This window comes from Bos taurus, chromosome 9, assembly GCF_002263795.3.
Source record: "Bos taurus isolate L1 Dominette 01449 registration number 42190680 breed Hereford chromosome 9, ARS-UCD2.0, whole genome shotgun sequence".
NCBI lineage: Eukaryota > Metazoa > Chordata > Mammalia > Artiodactyla > Bovidae > Bos > Bos taurus.
The window spans coordinates 91,499,065-91,517,599 of NC_037336.1; the positions used below are offsets into that span (position 1 = coordinate 91,499,065).

Consider the following 18,535-nt stretch of genomic DNA (forward strand, 5'->3'; position numbering starts at 1 on the left):
TACTCTTAGTAACAACAAAGAACCATGTGTGGAAAAAGCATGTACTTTGATATAAAAAAATCATGCAGTCTCATTAGTATATGTGTAATACCTGTGCATTTTTATTGTGTAAGTCATATGTAGATTTTTCTGTTTCTCTGTATGTCTGTTTCATGCACATACAGAGAAAAATAGAAAGTTGATAGTTCAGATAATAAAATATTCTTTAAAACTAGGTAGAAAATCAGAGAAATTTGGCTGACATTGCTCATAGTTACAGCTCCTAGCCTCTATGATGGTAAAATAAGAAATATTGTAAAGAGATAACACTGACAGTATGGCAGTTCTTTTTTAGTACAGTGAAGCATGAAGTCAGATTTAGCATGGAGCCGAATTTCACCTAAATGCTTGCATTGCTTTCTTTCACATTATATTTGCTATTCTGCATAGATAGTGCTTGTACTTACTGATACTTACTGGTCACTTGCCTAAAGTGAATTCCTTAATTGCACAAAATGTAGAGTTGTGGGTGTTGATGGATTTAAAAACATTCATTTGTATTCCAGAAACAGTGTGTCCATCATGGGTTTTGTAGGCTCTGGGTGACACTGTTTCAGATTAGCCTCCAAGGTAAACCCGAGTAGCAGAAAAATTGGGGATTAGTTTCCTGTTATATTTATTATTATTTGCTTTTGCATTTCATTTATTTGCTGATTGTTTCTCCTTTGGGTTTTACATATATACACACATATATAAAACCATTGGTGTTTTTTTGTTTCTAATGAAGGCTTTCATTTGGTCCTGTGAATAGTCATTTGTTTCCTCTTCCGATAATTCATCATTGGTTTTATCTAAAATTCTTCAGTTATGCTTGTCAAGCTTCCCCCAGAAATGATAGCCAGACACCAGCCATTTAAAATTGGGTGGTTTTGCTTACCTCTTGTGATCTAGAGATCCTTAAGGTTCCTCACCAGAAATATTCTTTTCTTCTTACATGTTCTGAAATAGAAATAGTATGTTATTTATTTTGTTTTTTTGGAAAAGTAGATGAGAATGGAAATCTGATGTTTATTTCTAAGGTCATTGAATTCAGTCCAGTAATTTGAGTTGGTTTCCTGTCATTTCCTTGGGGTAGTGGGGAGAACTGACACTGGTACAAAGTTTTAATGTTCTGGAAAGATTTGTCTTGCCCTTAAGGAAATTATATTAAGTGGAATTTCTTTCAAACTGCTCAGTACTTTGGTTGCATTTATCATTATTAAAATTGACATTGTATTAAGTAGCCACAAAAAAAGTGAGACTTTTCAGTGAATTTTGATCCCAAGCTTTTTTCACCCTTGGGCTTTCATGTGCAAACTTGAAAACAAAATGTGTACAAGTATTGCCCTGGCTTGAAGATTCTGATGGTGGAAGTTTGCTGATCAGCTGTCAGTACTGTTATCTTCGAGACCCATCTTGAAAGTGTGCGACACTCTTAAAACAGCTGAAAAACATTTATGTCTAGTTATGCTCACTTTATCTTTTATTGTCGTGTAATGTTTGAGTGAAAGGATAGTATTCATCCTGATACCAAATTTCCAAAACTGATACTTTCACTGTTTTTTTTAAGGTGATGGAGAGAAAAGTTAATTGTCTTACTTTGCTAAATTTGACTTAAGACCTATCACATTTTTGACCCTTTTGTTCACAGTACTGCTGTCACTAGAATGCTAGCAATTCGAAACGGGCAAGGAGTAACCTAAATATATCAGTAAAATAGTTTGAACTGCCACAGGCAGTAATTACGTCAGACATGAGGTCACATAGTTTTTATTTGTGATAGAGAATGATACGGCTTCCTGTGGTGTTAGTAGATTGCAACATTAATAGATATTCATCTTTAAATTTTCGTCTTTAAACATTCCATTGAACATTGGCTTCTGTTAGCATGAATGCATATACTGCACTTTGATCATCTCTGTTGTAGGTAGAAACTTCTTTTAGAGCAGGTAGTCTTTATAGCTTATCATCAGTGAAATGTTACTTTAATTTTATTTCATTGTATAGGGTGGACAGAAGACTAGGAAAGCATTGTAAGATGGAATAGTATAAAGTTGCTTGTTTAAAACTCTGGAAATCACTTCCTATAATAATTAATGTAGTTATTATTTAAGCTATACATTCTTACCAGGGCAGTTTCCTTTGTTCTGATAATTTAGTTGCTTCCACAAATTTGTTGGCCATTTTTCACTCAAACAAAATACAGCTTTATGGAGTGACACATTTGGGATTGTTTTGGGAATGGGGCAGTTTCGTTACATTTAAAAAGAATAAGTTGCCTCTTTTAACTAGTTTTAAATAAACACTAGTTCATCAGATCTAAGGTGCCATTAATTGTAAGAAACACCATTCAAAAATTTAAAAATGCTTCCAATATGACATGTCAGTGATTATAAGATGCATTCGTAATTCAGGAATGTCAAATGTAAAACGGGTCTTAGAATCAAAGAAATACGGTATTTCTTTGGTATGTGTATATATATATATATGGAATATATATGTGTGTGTGTATATATATTCTTTTACTCATTAATGATTTAGGAAAATTTTTGATTTTTTTGTCATTGTATATATTTTAGATGGGCACAACATTTAGTGAAAAAATTTAACATTCAGTTAAAAATAACTTTGTTATACCTTATGTGCCTTCATCATTATTATTGGGTGCTATGTTAATAAAATGTTTTAAGGGCTTTTAACTCTTTCAAAGAAAAGCATTAACATATTACTCTTTAAATATAGGAGAGGAGAGCAAGTGTATGTTCATTTTTAAGATAGGCAAAATAAATTAAAATTATGTAAGCAATCTTAAATATTACAGTGTGGCAGAGAATTATAAATGTTTCCTTAATTGATAATGCTGTGGTTTTATAGGAAACATATTTTAAACCATAAGTAGGCTCTAAATAATTTATTTTCTACTAATGAAAAGTCAGGTTACTACATTTTTTAATGGGGGATTTAAAAACAAGATACCTTGATGCAAACTTTCTGGAACTAGAATTTAAAATTAATGGCCCAGATGGTTTTCTTTGGGGGGCATACTTTAAATAGAGGGCATGGGTACTGAAAGCTGTTTGAAATGCACTTTCTCTGTGGCTCTTAGCCAGGAAATGTGTGACAGAGTCGCCTGTGGAGCTCTTTGAAAATACGGGGTTGAGGGGTGGTCACTGCAGACTTACTAATGCAGAATCTCCTGGGGAGATACATGTTTATACACATACACAAAGACACACACACACCTTCCATGTATTACCACTTTAGATATGTTAAAATCTGTAAACACTTAATGTACCATACACTTGAGATTTTTAAGGTTTTGTTTTTTTTTTTTAAAGTAAAACAGTGATACAGAGTTTTTACTGTTTCAATAAAGTATATACTTAATTGTGGTAATTGGTATTGGCGGATGAATAAAGTCCATCATCACAAATGTTTTACATTCGAGTTAATCTAAAAATGAATTATAGCAAGGGATGGACGGAAGTATATAGGAGATGGTTTTATAAGAAGTATTTTTGACTCAACTGAAACCTTGGTATAGGATACCTCTAGATACCATGTAATTAAATGCTTTGCTTATAGAAAGTGCCCCTTTGGAACAAAAGTCCTGGTCTTATCAGGGAATAGGAGAAAGGTTTCTGGTAGGACTACTTAGACGTGGGTTGCACATCAAAAGCTAATGCGATCCAGTGCTTTGTTTTGGCATGAGCTTTGCTCATTTTTCTTCCCTCTACTTCATTCTCTTTTTCACCAGGAGGCTCTTTGCCTCATATGGACACTTAGAATCACTCTGCCTTGTTCTAGTCAAAATGCAGAACAGATATTCCAAGTAATTTATAAAAAATACATGCAGGGTGTCACAGGGTGAAATGGTGCTCGTGGGCTAACTTTAGATTGTGTGAGAAGCATTAGGTGCTTCAGGCAGTAGGATGACCTACTGTCTGAGAAGCCAGAAACCTGGAGGTGGTGGAGTGCGCTCTTGGAACTCGTGACCTTGGGCCCTTAGTTCAGTGAGAATAGAGGAGTTCGTTTCATGAGCATATTGAACTTACACAGCAGTGGCAGGATGTAGAACTTGGCTGGCCTGTGATGCTTGTCCTTGCACCACTATCTCACATACACACCACACCCTTACAGCAGCCACAGGCTGCTGTCACTGTTTCGTCTTATTTTCTCTGCCTTTCTCAGAATTCTTATCCTTCTCATAGTGCCTCCCATCCTCCTTTTTAACCCATCATTCCAAGCAGAGACCATCAGTTTGGGTTTGTCTGTTGAAAGCAGTTTGCTGCTCCTTTGCTTAGTGATTTCTAAGGTCATTTCCAGCATTTAAATACCTTGAGTCATTAAGTTTTGTCTTCTGTAAAAGACTAGCTGAGGAAGCAGGCTGGACAGAGAGAAAGGCTAATAATATTGGAACACTTTTGAAGAGAACACAGTTCTTACTACCTTTAGGTTTTTGTAACTGGCTTTTAATGTTTCTAGATGTCTGTCTTTGGCCAAGTGATTGCATCTCTCTCAGCATCATTTCTTAACAGCTAGCCTGCAGGCTGTCTTGTTTTTTTTTTAAGTTGATAATATTAGGTAATATTTAATAGATATACACCATGTGACAAGAACCGGGGTGATTTTATTAGCGTCATAATGTAATTCTCATTGACAGTCCAATGAGGTATTTGTTATTTTAATATCTCTTACAAAAGAGAGGCACAGATTTAATATCCTCAGATCTCACAGCTCGCAAATGTTTCAGCAAAGACTGAAACCCAAGTCTGTCAGATTAAAAACTTAACCACTTAATAAAGTGCCAGACACATGCGGCAGAGGCTCACCAACTATTAGTTCCTCTTCTCTTTAGAAAAGGCAGATAAATTTGGTGCAGAGGAATGTAAACTTGAACAGCCCTACCAGGCTTATCCTTAAGTAGGGAAAGGCTGCAGGGAAGCACTCAGCTGGTGTTTGCATTGTTCAAGTGTCTGTGGCGCTTTCCTCTCTTCCAGCGGCTGAAGGTTCACTTCAGGTTCATTTGCTTAGATTCTGCTTTCAGGATTTTTTTTTTCCTGAAGTGGTACCATAGCATAATATTGTTAACTTTTAAGTAACTTGCTACTCCGGAGGCAGGTTTGTATTGCATTGATATTTAAGATTTCTTTTTGAAAGCACCTTTTCCCACAAATTAAATAAAATTTCAAAACTTTTTTATTTTAATGTTTTAATGTATGTAAAGCAGAACCAGTGATAGGTTGCAAATTTATATTTTAGGTTGTGGCTTTGGCAGCTCCTTTCTGAACTGTGCCAGTTATACACTGTATATTTAGCCAAAACTTAGTACTCAGTTTTCTTGTGTATAAAACTCCTAATTAGGAATATTTTGTGACTTGAAATAAATGAAATATGTAAAGTTAGTTTTAGACATATATAGTAAGCGTTCAGTGTTAGTCTTTTATTCACTTGAATTCATGTAGTCTAGAGGTTAGCTGTTGTCTTTGGTAGCAGTGGATAATTTGCAGTTATTTTACTTTCTTAGAATATATATAACCTGATTCTAGGTTTTCTTCAAGTCACTAAATTTGGATTCTTGTGAGGTTTAATCCACAGCACGTCATGGTGCTGGTCTTTGATGACCTTTTCCAGGCTTTGCTCATGTGGTTCTAAACACTGTGGCCATATTACTGCCTGATGCACACATCAGGGGAACATGCTTACCATGTCTGTGAATTATTCTCCTATTTCTACTAATCTTGCCAAAGTTAATTACCATTTTGCTTATGTTATTATTTGAAATAAAAAGTTCTTGCTTTTGAACAATTGATTTTTAGTGACATGAGTCTTGTGTTTATTACTGAAGTCGGGTCAGTTGGCACATTAGTAAGGATATTAGTAAAATCAGAAGACTTGTACTAAAAAATAAAATAATCTTTGAAAGTACAAAAGATAACTTAGGTAAGAATTGTTCTTTCCTTCTCTGGTGATTGAAACTGCTTTGAGCTTTTTAGATAGGTGAGGGTAGCATTTACCATCCTATAAAACTCTGAGATAATCACATCATATAGCACTGTGGTCATACCCACCACAGGAAAGATTTAGAGATTTCTAAGTAGTGAAGCTATTGGGGCTTCATGTAGAAAAGCGTTTTTTTTTTTTTTTTGTAGAATATGTATTTAACAATATATGAATTACAGCCTTTATTTTTTTTTAATCATATTACTTTCTGCATTGTTAGCCAAATAGTCTGTTGACCATATGTTAAAACTCCTTCTCATTACAGGGAGAAGGGTTTGAGAGTGGAGAGAGAAAAATTTTAACCTCTGTGTCATGGACATTCTGAATCATTTATCTTCAGAAACATACCATTCTGTAGGAGCCATTTCCCTTCTTTACAAATAAGCAAACTGAAGTCCCCAGTCACACAGCTTTTGATTTGTACAGGTATTTGAACTCAGGTTTTTGCTGACCAGGCAAAGCTGTGCTTTACTTTAAAAGATACTCTTGGACGTGTGCTAAGTCACTTTAGTTGCGTCCAACTCTTCAGGACGCTATGGACTGTAGCCCCCCCAGGCTTCTCTGTCCATGAGATTCTCCAGTCAAGAATACTGGAGTTGGTTGCCATGCCCTCCTCCGGAGGACCTTCCCGACCCAGGGATCAAACCAACGTTACGTCTGCTGCATTGCCGGTGGATTCTTTAGCACTAGCGCCACAGATTTTAATTTTAACACGTGGTCTGTGTAATTCCATAGAGTTGCTGTAACAACATACCGAAAAGTGTGTGACTTAGAACAACAGAAACGGAATCTCTAGATTCTGTTCTAGAGGCGAAAATCTGAAATCGAGCTGTTGGCAGGACTGTGCTCTCTCTGAACACTCTAGAGGAGAGCCTCTCTTGTCTCTTCCCAACTTGTGGAAGTTCTCAGCAGTCCTTGTCATTCTCGGCTTATAGACGCATCACTTCAGTCTCTGCCTCTGTCGTCAGGTTGCTGTCTTCGATCACGTGTCTTCATATCACCTTCCTTTTATGTCTGTAAATTTTCTTCTTCAATTAGATACTAGTTATATTGGATTAGGGGCCCACCCTACTCCAGCATGACCTCTTCTTAACTAATGATATTTATAATGACTCTGTTTCCAAACAAGGTCCCATTCTGAGGTACTGGAAGTTGGAACTTACACATTTTGGGAGGACACATTTCGTTAACAGCCTATGACTGAATTCTGTGACTATTTAAGATCTAAGTAAATAAACCTTGGTGGCTCAGATGGTAAAGCATCTGCTCCAATGCAGGAAACCCGGGTTCAACCCCTGGGTTGGGAAGATCCCCTGGAGAAGGGAATGCTACCCACTCCAGTTTTCTTGCCTGGAGAATTCCATGGACAGAGGAGCCTGGCAGGCTACAGTCCTTGATTTCCCAAAGAGTTGGAAACGACTAAGCGACTGACACTTCCACTTTCAAACAGACGTTGAATAGTTTAAAACATACTTAGGGAAAATAGTCATATTTTAGAGTGATGAAACGCATCTTTATAGAATTTCATTGTTAAATATGATAAGACACTGCCTAGCTTTTTAGGTGAATTTGTAATACCCATAATTTTATGTTTTTTAGTCATACTTGAACTAACAAATCAGCAAAGAAGATCCAATAATATTAACATTATATAGCAAAGCATCTCCTGCAATTTTTTCTTGCACTTAAAATGATTCATGCTGACTTTTAAATATGAAGGTTTTTTTAGACTTTATTAAATATAGCTCACTGAAAATATGCAGTGTGTTTCATTTCTACTGTTTCTTTTTTATAGTATGTTAGTATTTTTTGTTTTGTCCAGACTTTCTGTTAAGCAAGTGATAATGACTATCATTTTGCTATTTCAGTGGTTTGTTAGAAATAGCTTTCTCATTTACCAAATAAGTTAACAATTTGTTATTTTCATTTAGTAGTATAACCTTAATATATTTCTCTTTTTTTTTCATATAATTATTCAGCAAAATCTTTGTTGAAAAACAGCTTTGTAGCTGACTGAATCCAAGTTGTCTGAATATATAGGTCTTTACTAAATAGGTCTTTTAACAGTGTTCCCTATGACTTGTGGACACTTGAACAGGCAATTCCCTGATTTTCATTTGAAGAGCACCAAAGCACTTAGAACACTGCCTGGCTTGTAGAGTACATTGGTGTTGGCTATTGTTATAATTGTCCAAAATGGCTGAGACTTTGTGCCTGTTAAGTCGCTTCAGTCATGTCTGACTCCGAAACCCTATGGACTGTAGCCTGCCAGGCTCCTCTGTCCGTGGGATTCTTCATTACAAGAATACTGGAGTGGGTTGCCATTTCCTCCTCCAGGAGAGCCGCTCAACCCAGGGAATCGAATTTCTTACCTCTCCTGCATTGGAAAGCAGGATCTTTACCACTAGCACCACCTGAGAAACCCAATAGAGACTTTGGGGGCATGCAAATCAGTGGTTTATATTAATTGCAGATAATGAAGGGATAATTTATGCAGGTTTTGTATTACAACCCCATATCAGGGAGGGAATGGGTGAAGTTACAAGTTCTTGGAGCTTTAACGCTCCAGAGTTTTCCTGCCTCTAAAGCTTACTTAGTTATTCGAGCTGTATTTGTGTTTCTGATCCAGTCTTGAAACACAGGAGGTCTGATTCACTAGGCCAGTGGCAAGCCTGCTGGCTCACCTGGCTCACCAATCAGGAAGTGATGGCGGTTTTCTAAGAACAGTTAGAAAGCTTCCTTTCTTTGGTGGTGGTTCTGTTGCTAAGTTCACGTGCGACTCTGTGACCCCACAGACTGCAGCACACTAGGTTTCTCTGCCCTTCCCCCTCTCCCAGAGTTTGCTCAGATTCATGTCTGTTGAGTAGGTGATGCTGTCTAACCATCTCATCCTCTGCTGCCCTCTTATTTTGCCTTGAATCTTTCCCAGCATCAAAGTCTGTTCCAGTGAGTCAACTCTTTGCATCAGGTGGCCAAAGTACTGGAGCTTCATTTTCAGCATCTTTTGTTGATTGTCTAAATATAGGAAGGGATACAGAGACCAGGGAGAAACAAATAGACTAGAGTAGCCTTGGGGCAAGGTCCTGTTTGCCCATCAATACACACAACAGTATCTTCGAGCTATTCAGCAGATACTGAAACCCCTTCCAGGTGGGAGAAGTTAACAATGGTAATGCAACCCACAAGCATGTAGAGCCCAGGCCAGTTAGACCTGTGTCCAGATAGGAAGAATTCAGTGGCTAAAAAGTGTTCCTGATTTTCTTATTCAATGAAGTAGAAACTCAAGTTTTAAGAGTAGATATTTTTTCATGAGACTTGAAAAAGGCTGATTAAGGTGAAAAAAAGATTTATACTTTTCCCATGAATGTATTCATACTAAAAAAATGTTGAGAATTCCTTGGCTGTCCAGTGGTTAACACTGTGCTTTCACTGCTGAGGGCAAGGGTTCTATCCCTGGTTGGACAACTAAGATCCCACAAGCCACACCATTCAGCCATTTGACCAAAAAAAAAAAAAAAAGTTGTTAATTGCGGAAATAAACGAATTAGCTTCCTAAAAATTGTGTGTGACTCAATCCATTATATGGGGAAACCACATTTAGAAAAATGATTTGAAAACATTTCTATTAGACCTCTTTGTATAATATACTGAGAATTTTAAAAACACGTTTAGTGTTATTTTATCCCAAATGAAGTCTGTCAAATAAAATTTGAGATCTCAGAAGAGATTATCTATTTGAGAGAAAGAAGTGAGGTTATTTTGGTCATTCATAGCAACCAGTTTAGGAAGACCTAGTAGGGATCTTGGTTTCGTTGGAAATCATGAAACGCCACCATAGCCATAGTTACCTGTACTTCCAAGTGTAAAGCAGTAATTTAATTTCTCATCAGAGCTTTAAAAAAATAATAGCTAGACTCTTAAGAGGATAATGTAAAATTGAATTGTTGATGTAGAAAGTTCACCTTGGAATGCAGCAACCCCTTCATCTGTGTTACAGCCGTACTCTTTCCTTGCCACGCGCTACACACACACAGATCTAGGACTCACAGAGGTCTAAGGACAAAGTGTAGTTGTCACCAGGTTCACAGTTCAAAGCCTTTGTTGTAACTTGAGCTGTGTGTGAAATGCTCTCTTCATAACGTGACTCTTAGACTCTGAGCAAATAGCATCAGTAGTGTACGCTTTAGTTAATGGTAGATGCGGAGTGATTTCTAAACTAGTGTCAGTGTTCAAAGGGCTTCCTTCACACCGTATTTTTCATTTAACTGATAGTAAAAGTAGGGTATGTGGGAATGTTTATGGATGAACAAGAATTCTGATTCATGGGGGATTCGGCTGAGAAGCTATGGGAATAAAGGCACTGACTAGCCTTTAGATCTCATGAACCTCCAGGTGTGATTATTCTAATTCTCCAAGGATTGTAGAGTAGGGTATGGCCTTGACTGTTTCTAAAGCACTAAATATCAGATGGAAATTATTTTAAGAGTATATGGTGGTGGTTTAGTCGTGAAGTCCTGTCCGCCTCTTGTGATCTCGTGGACTGTAGCCTGTCAGGCTCCTCTGTCAGTGGGATTCTCCAGGCAAGAATCCTGGAGTGGGTTGCCAATTCCTTCTCCAATTAAGAGTATACAGAAGTAGTATAACCAGGTCTTGAAAACTGTCATGACATCTAAGTTGAGAGAGTTGAATAAGGCTGACATTTTGTGATGACTTATTAAGCCCTTTCAAGGTGTGAGTTTCTAAATTTCTCCAAAGGAATACTTTGCTACTTTTCCCTTTGTTCCTAAAAGTTTAGATAGCTCTGTATTCCTTTTTGTAGCTCTAGTGGTTGGTGGTCTGGTGGAAAAAGAAAGTGAGTTATTGACTACTTACTCCTTGTTGTTGGGATTGTTGTCAGATACCTACTTTGGCACCTTAAACAAAGCACCTCTTCTGGCTGGACGTGGTGGAGCCAACTTGATTTTTAACAGTAATTTTTTTTTTTCCATTGCTCAATGAGTAGTCTTACTTTGCTTTTGTTTCTGTCTTGACTGTTTACAGTTTTAACATTTGGAAATGGTTTCCAATAATCTAATACAGCTTACAGTCTAACACAGTATACACACATAAATATATGCACAAGCATATGTGTATATATCAGACACCTTCTCAAAGAACCTTTTTTAGCAAGCCTTGTAGATTTTCTTTTGATCCTTTGTAATGGTACTTGAATATTCTTTCAGGAATCAGACAACTTAAAACCATTCCTTTTTCTGCTTTGAGTCACATCTGCTTATCAAACTTGTAGTTCCTAGGAATTAGATCTTTAAAGCTGGATACATCCTCATCAGATTCAACCCAGTCTTGAAAAAAAAAAAAAGACTCCTTTAATTGCCCCAAGAAGAGGAAATTAATATGTGTGTGTGTGTCTGTGTGTGTGCATGCACACGCACATGCGTGCTTAGTCACTCAGTCGTGTCTAACTCTTTGGGATCCAGTGGACTGTAGCCCACCAGGCTCCTCTGTCCATAGGATTTTACTCAATACTACATGTATTCTCAGAGACCAAGAGTGAATAAGAGAACTGCCTTTAATTTTTAAAGCAGTAATATTTCTGATAGCTGGCTTAAAAAGAAAAAGCAGTAACTTTAAATGATTTTTGAGTTAATGATTCATCTTCTGGTTTACTATAACTTAATCAGTTCAGTTCAGTCGCTCAGTCATGTCTGACTCTGCAACCCCATGAACTGCAGCACACCAGGCCTCCCTGTCCATCACCAACTCCCAGAGTTCACTCAAACTCATGTCCATCAAATTCAGTGATGCCATCCAGCCATCTCATCCTCTGTCATCCCCTTCTCCTCCTGCCCCCAATCCCTCCCAGCATCAGAGTCTTTTCCAGTGAGTCACCTCTTCGCATGAGGTGGCCAAAGTACTGGAGTTTCAACTTTAGCATCAGTCCTTCCAAAGAAATCCCAGGGCTAATCTCCTTTAGAATGGACTGGTTGGATATCCTTGTAGTCCAAGGGACTCTGAGTGAGTGAGTGAAGTCGCTCAGTCGTGTCCAACTCTTTGCGAACACGACTAAAATTATCAGGACTGTCCACTGCTCTCCATACCATCAGTACTGTGGTTCACTTTGTGGGTTTTCTCCAGCTTCTTTGGACTAGCTGGTTCCAAATAATGCCAAAAGTTAATTGAGACTGAACGACTTCAGAGAGAAGACAGAGGAGTGAGAGGAATACAGCAGTGGGCACACATGTGCCCCTTCTTGGCCTTCTGACTTGTTTGATATTCACTGTTCTGCCAAAAAGAAACCTTTTATTTTTCTTTTTTGTTAATTTTCTGAAGGCTGTTTTATGGCTGTTCTTTAGGATGTTGTAACTTGTGAACCACCATTCTGAACTCCTTTTTATCAAACTGATAAATTCAGAGTAAAATACATGATTTCATTGAGCCATTGGTGCATAGCAAGGATTGATAGGAATAAGGACAGTATGTTTGACTCATCATGTATTTAGAGTTAGCATTTGAAACCCAAGCGGTAGACCTCTTGGGGTGATGATAAACATGCAAAACCCCAGACATTTACATGGTTTTAGAATTTAGCCCAGGAAAGAGAACTTCACAGGTGCTCCTACACACAGTCTGATGTACACCCTTTGCGTGCTAAGTCGCTGCAGTTGTCTCTGACTCTGCGACCCTGTGGACTGTAGCCTGCCAGACTCCTCTGTCCATGGGATTCTCCAGGCAAGAATACTGGAGTGGGTTGCCATGCCCTCCTCCAGGGGATCTTCCCCACCCAGGGATTGAAGACTCATCTCTTAGTCTCCTGCATTGGCAGACGGGTTCTTTACCACCAGCATCACCACACCCTAGGGCCCTCTTTAACATTACAACTTATCCTAGTAGATGAGAACTGGTAGTGTTTTCAATGGTTCTTCCCACACCCCTCTGCTCTAAGCATTTTACAGTGTGGAATTCACTTCTGTTAACGGGATTGCTGAGGACTTAGCAGCCTTCTTGCTTCTGGCTTTCATGTATTCTTCTGATCTTAAAGCTTTCATTGTTAATTAAAAATCTGTGAAGCCCCAGGAGCAGGACTTGACGTATTTTAGAGTGCCTTTTTCCTGTAACTTGCACAATACAAAGAACCCTGAGTCTGGGAAAAGTTAGCATTGTAATCCTCTTCAGTGACAGAATTTGTTACCGTGCATTGGTGCTCTAATTTTTATCTAGAGCAAGGTTAAAAAGTATGGAAGGTGTACCAGCATTTTCCTTTTTTCCTCAAAAGACACACATATTTAACAGGTATAACTATGACAGATACTGTTAATCTATCCAGGGAGTCTTTCCTGCTAAGCCGTGAGTTTTCCACTTCTCTCTCGGCAGCCACTGCTAGTCACGGTTGTTAGCGTTAGAACTGAAACCACTTCATTGTGGCACTGAAATATTTTAACATTGAAAACTATGTGCCTGACTTGGATAGTTACCCCAGGTCCTCTCAGTTCGCTGTGTGCGGTTTTTAGTTCTTAAGTGACATTGCATGATGTTACTTTCCATTGATTAACGCTGTTCAGATATTATTCTGTTTGTGGCCTCATTTGAGATACAGTCACATCTTGTATCATTTAGTCAATTAGCTGTTCTGTTGCTGAATTTTAAGTAGCTTACAACAAAAATAGTACTATAGATAAGATTATTGACTCTCTTGAATCTTAAAGTGTACAGTGAAGTTTTATCTGCTTAATGTTCCTCATGAAATAATTATTGATGCAGTAGCTTGCAGCAATAAATAGATGATAAGGGTTGTTTCATCAATAGCTGAGTTTTGAGCCAGGTATTGAAACCCTTAGATTTGTTAAATATAATTGAATTGTTTGTATCTAGGCTGTTTTTTGAACGTCCTTACATTGCCTTTCTCAATTCTTAACACCTCTCAGCATGTTTCCAGATCATGTGCGCTTTTCATGTGTATTTGGAGGAATAAAAACATAACCTGACAGCTTTAGAGATAACCCTGATTGCTGTATGAACATGTTTGCCTCCAGTAAATGTTTTTGCTCACTTGGCTGTAGGCTTATGTACCATTTGTAGTCAGGTTTTGGGTGAAGTGCATGGGCTTTTCCATATGTTAATGCCCATTATCAGAGCTCATCATACAGAGACCTCAAATGTGCAGAAAGTGAAAGTGTTGGTTGCTCAGTCTTGTCCAACTCTTTGCAATCCCATGGCCTCTAGCCCGCCAGGCTCCTCTGTCCATGGAATCCTCCAGGCAAGAGCACTGGAGTGGGTTGCCATGCTGGGCTCCCTGATCTGTTTACCTTTCCCTGGCCCCCTATCTGATATCTGCCATATTCACCATGTGGTATGGCAATTTGATGTAATCTACAGTTCCTCGAGAGTGCTTTACAGCCTGTCTTGCTGTACCTTCTGCCTGAGTAGGAATGCCCATTTTCTCCACTCTGCAGACTCCTTTTTATCTCCAAGTCTCTGTACAAGGGCCACAGCTTCAGCCTTTTCTGCTTCCCCTGGGAAAGTAGCCCTTCTCTTCCGTAAGAGCTGAGATCAGATCTTATTTATCCTCCTAGTGAATTGCCTGCCTCATAATACACATTCAGTAAAAACTTCGTTGAAAGAATAAGTGAACGTTGAAAAGAAGTTAGAGTCAAAACAAAAAAAATCACTGAAATCTATAGTGAAATCAGTTCTCAGCTATACAAAGCCTTAGACCTGCAACTGCAGTAACACTCTTGGAAGCTTGGTAGAAACTCAGAATCCCTACTGACCAGCAGGTTCCCTCCCAGACCTGCTTACTCATCAGTTCCTTAGGTGATTTGTAGTAATTATAAAATTTGAGAAATAGGATTCTAGGTCATTTTTTCCCCCCAAAATGTGGGATTTCCTATGTTCAAACGGAATACATACATACATATATATATATATATATACACACATACATACACACACACATATATATATACATACACACACACATATATATATATACACACACACACACATATATATGTGTGTGTGTGTGAGCTCAGTCATGTCGGACTCTTTGGGACCCCATGGGCTGTAGCCCACCAGGCTCCTTTGTCCATGGAATTCTCCAGGCAAAAATACTGGAGTGGATTGCCATGTCCTTCTCCAGGGGATCTTCCTGACCCAGGGTTTCCGGGTCTCCTGCACTGGAGGCAGATTCTTTACCATCTGAGCCACCAGGAAAGACTGTGTGTGTGTGTATATAATGTATAATATATATATAAATCTTGGGATGAGGGTGGGCCTATGGATGTACGGAATTGGATCAATTCCTTGATTCCTTTCGGCCCTTTCTGATTGGGAAGGGGGAGGTCCCAAAGTTTATCTTGGCCTCACTTTACCCTGTAGGTACTGGCAATGTGCCGCATAAGGAATGGATGTAATAAATTATGAAAGGCTTAAAAAAGAAAAGTCATTGGTAAATGAGATGAAAAGATTGAAAACTATCAAGGCTTTATTTAAACGTTACTGTAAGCAGTGTGACTCTGCTCTAAGATGAACACACAAAGGTGAATCGTGTTAAATAACACAATTTTGTGTAATAGGACTTCAGTTGTAGTATTAAATTTTTTATAGCATAATTTCCAAAAGTTTTGGGAAATCTGATAGTTTTGAATAATGGTTCTAAAAAGAAAAACCATGAAGGCTCAAAGTTAGATGTTTTGACCAGACATCTAAATTTCCGAGTTTCCTTGCCAGATTCTTTGAAACTGTTTTCAAAACTTTAAATGCTAAAATTTAAATTGGACTCTATTCAGAGCCCTCATCTGTGGATTTAAAGGAGGCTCTCTAAAGTTTTTAGAAGTCAGGTGTAGATTTCTTTGGAAGTTCGTTTTCCTTCATTGTTCTCCTCCTTCATTATAAATAACCCCAGTCTGTCTCACTTTTTAAAAGTTTCCATAATATTAGTGGTGTGGCCCTTTTATGGAACATTGCCTCTCATTCAACATCTGCACTGTCCAACAAGGAAGTGCTTAGTCATATGTGGCTATTTAAGTTACTAAAAATTTAAAATTCTCTTGGCCAGTCACACCACCCACACTTAAAAATGTCCAGGAACCACGTGTGGCTGTGGCTCCCGAATTGGACAGCCAGAAAGTTCTGTTTTGTAGTGCTCTTCTAAAAAATGGTGATTGCTGATCGTAGTGGACCCAAAAAGTGGGCTCTTTATTTCCTTGAAGTTTTAAGAGAAAACTTTTAGACATCTTTAAAATGCTATTTCTGATAACAGACAACAATGTTGCATTAAATTAAATATATTCAGTATTCATTTAGAGTTTTCATACTGCAACTAGGGCTTCCCAGGCGGTGCTAGTGGTAAAGAATCCGCCTGCGAGTGTAGGAGGTGCTGCAGACGTGGGTTCGATTCCTGGGTCTGGAATATCCTCTGGAGAAGGAAATGGCAACCCACTCTAGTATTTTTGTCCGGGAAATCCCATGGACAGAGGAGCCTGGTAGGCTGCAGTCCATGGCGTTGCAAAGATTTGGACACAACTGAGCATGCACACATATACCCTTTACATTATTATTATGGCAGACACATCAACAGATATGCTGTGATTTTGAATAAACCAGCCAAAATAACAAAAAGGCTAAAAAGTTTCTCTACTGACTGCTTCTGGCAAATTTACAGTGAATAGAAGTAGTCAGTTATACAAACATTCCAGATTGATTTGCCAAGAACCAAACTATAAATCATCCCAGAAATTTCCACATGAGTGCTTATCAGGATCTTCCTTTTTTAAAAAAGTTCTGGAGCCCCCAAAATGATACTTCTTATTTGCTGATTTGTTTTTATAAAAGCAAATTGGGTTTATAGATATAAGTAAATGCCGAGTTCATTTTCATAGTATGAAATCTATTATTACTATTGTTGCCCCATTTAGTTTACTGTATAATTCCTGATATGAAGCCATATTCTCTAGAATATGGAGAGATAGCAACTGTAAGTAGTAAATGTAGTTGTAGGACTTATTCTGAGAGATTGGGAATCAGATAAAAATTGAAGAGAAAGTAAATAATCCCCTGTTGTTTAGTCGATAAGTCAGGTCCGACTTCTCTGTGATCCCATGGACTGTAGCCCGCCAGGCTCCTCTGTCCATGGGATTTTCCAGGCGAAAATACTGAAGTGGGTTGCCGTTTCCTTCTCCAGGGGATCTTCTCCAACCCAGGGATGGAACCCTTGTCTCCTGCATTGGCAGGCAGATTCTTTACTGTCTGAGCCACCAGGGAAGCCCCTTAATGCTTTTGAAAACAGCTTGAATGAAGATCATTGGCTGTATTTTTAAAACATGACAAAATTTAGAAGATTATGACTTTTACCCATGATAGCGGACAGAGGTGGCAGTTTTTAAAAAAAAAAAATACATGTGTAGCTGACCCTTGGAAAATCCCATGGACAGAGGAGCATGGTAGGCTGCAGTCCATGGGGTTGCTAAGAGTCGGATATGACTGAGCGTCTTCACTTTCACTTTTCACTTTCATGCGTTGGAGAAGGAAATGGCAACCCACTCCAGTGTTCTTGCCTGGAGAATCCCAGGGACGGGGGAGCCTGGTGGGCTGCCATCTATGGGGTCTCACAGGGTCGGACACGACTGAAGCAACGTAGCAGCAGCAGCAGCAGCTGACCCTTGAACAAAAAAAAGGGGTTTCCATACATTCAAAGATTTGTGTGTAACCTATAATAGGCTCCCCATATTTGCAGTGCCACACTGGTGGATTCAACCAACCTCAGGTCACACAGTATTGTGTTTATCTATTATTGCAAGAAATCTGAGTATAAATAGACCCGTGCAGTTCAAGGGTCAACTCTAGTTGCTTCCATATAGAAAGTTTGTATATAATTCTCATAGTGTTTATACTTTCTACATCTCCACTGAGGCAGTGAACTAATTAGAATTCAAAGAGGATCAAGAAGGGCAAGTTATTTCATCTCTCAGTCTAAGTTCTTTTGTGTACCAGAGCCAGTTGAATCTGCCTCAGGTGTTTACTTTGAGGTCTTAAAACGTAATGCTTGGTACTAATACAGGCTACAATATGGTTGAATCTGGAAAATACCCCGTGAGTGCACAGTTGCTCAGTTGTGTCTGACTCTTTGTAACCCCACAGACTGTAGCCGACCAGGCTCCTCTCCGTGGGATTTTCCCAGGCAAGAATACAGGAGTGGGTTGCCATTTCCTCCTCCAGGGGATCTTCCCAACCCAGGGATATTACTGTGTCTCTTGCATTTCCTGCATTGGCAGGCGGATTCTTTACCATTGAGCCAGCTGGGAAACCCCTTGGAAAATATTATGCTTACGTAAAATAAGTCAGATGCAAAAGACCACATAGTGTATTTATTCTTGTGAAATGGCCAGAGCAGGCTAATCAGTAGAAACAGAAAGTGGATTAGTAGTTGCTAGTGGCTGAGGGGGAACGGAGGGTGACTACTGGTGGGTGCTAGTTTATTTTTGGAATGATGAAAATGTTCTAAAATTAGATAATGGTG

At 38.6% G+C, this 18,535-nt stretch overlaps 1 protein-coding gene across 4 annotated transcripts in view; it reads left to right on the plus strand.

Annotated features, from left to right (window-relative positions):
- SCAF8 (SR-related CTD associated factor 8) overlaps positions 1-18,535 on the plus strand; it is a 221,350-nt gene that overhangs the window by 87,126 nt on the left and 115,689 nt on the right. The gene's annotated exons all lie outside the window — the stretch shown is intronic.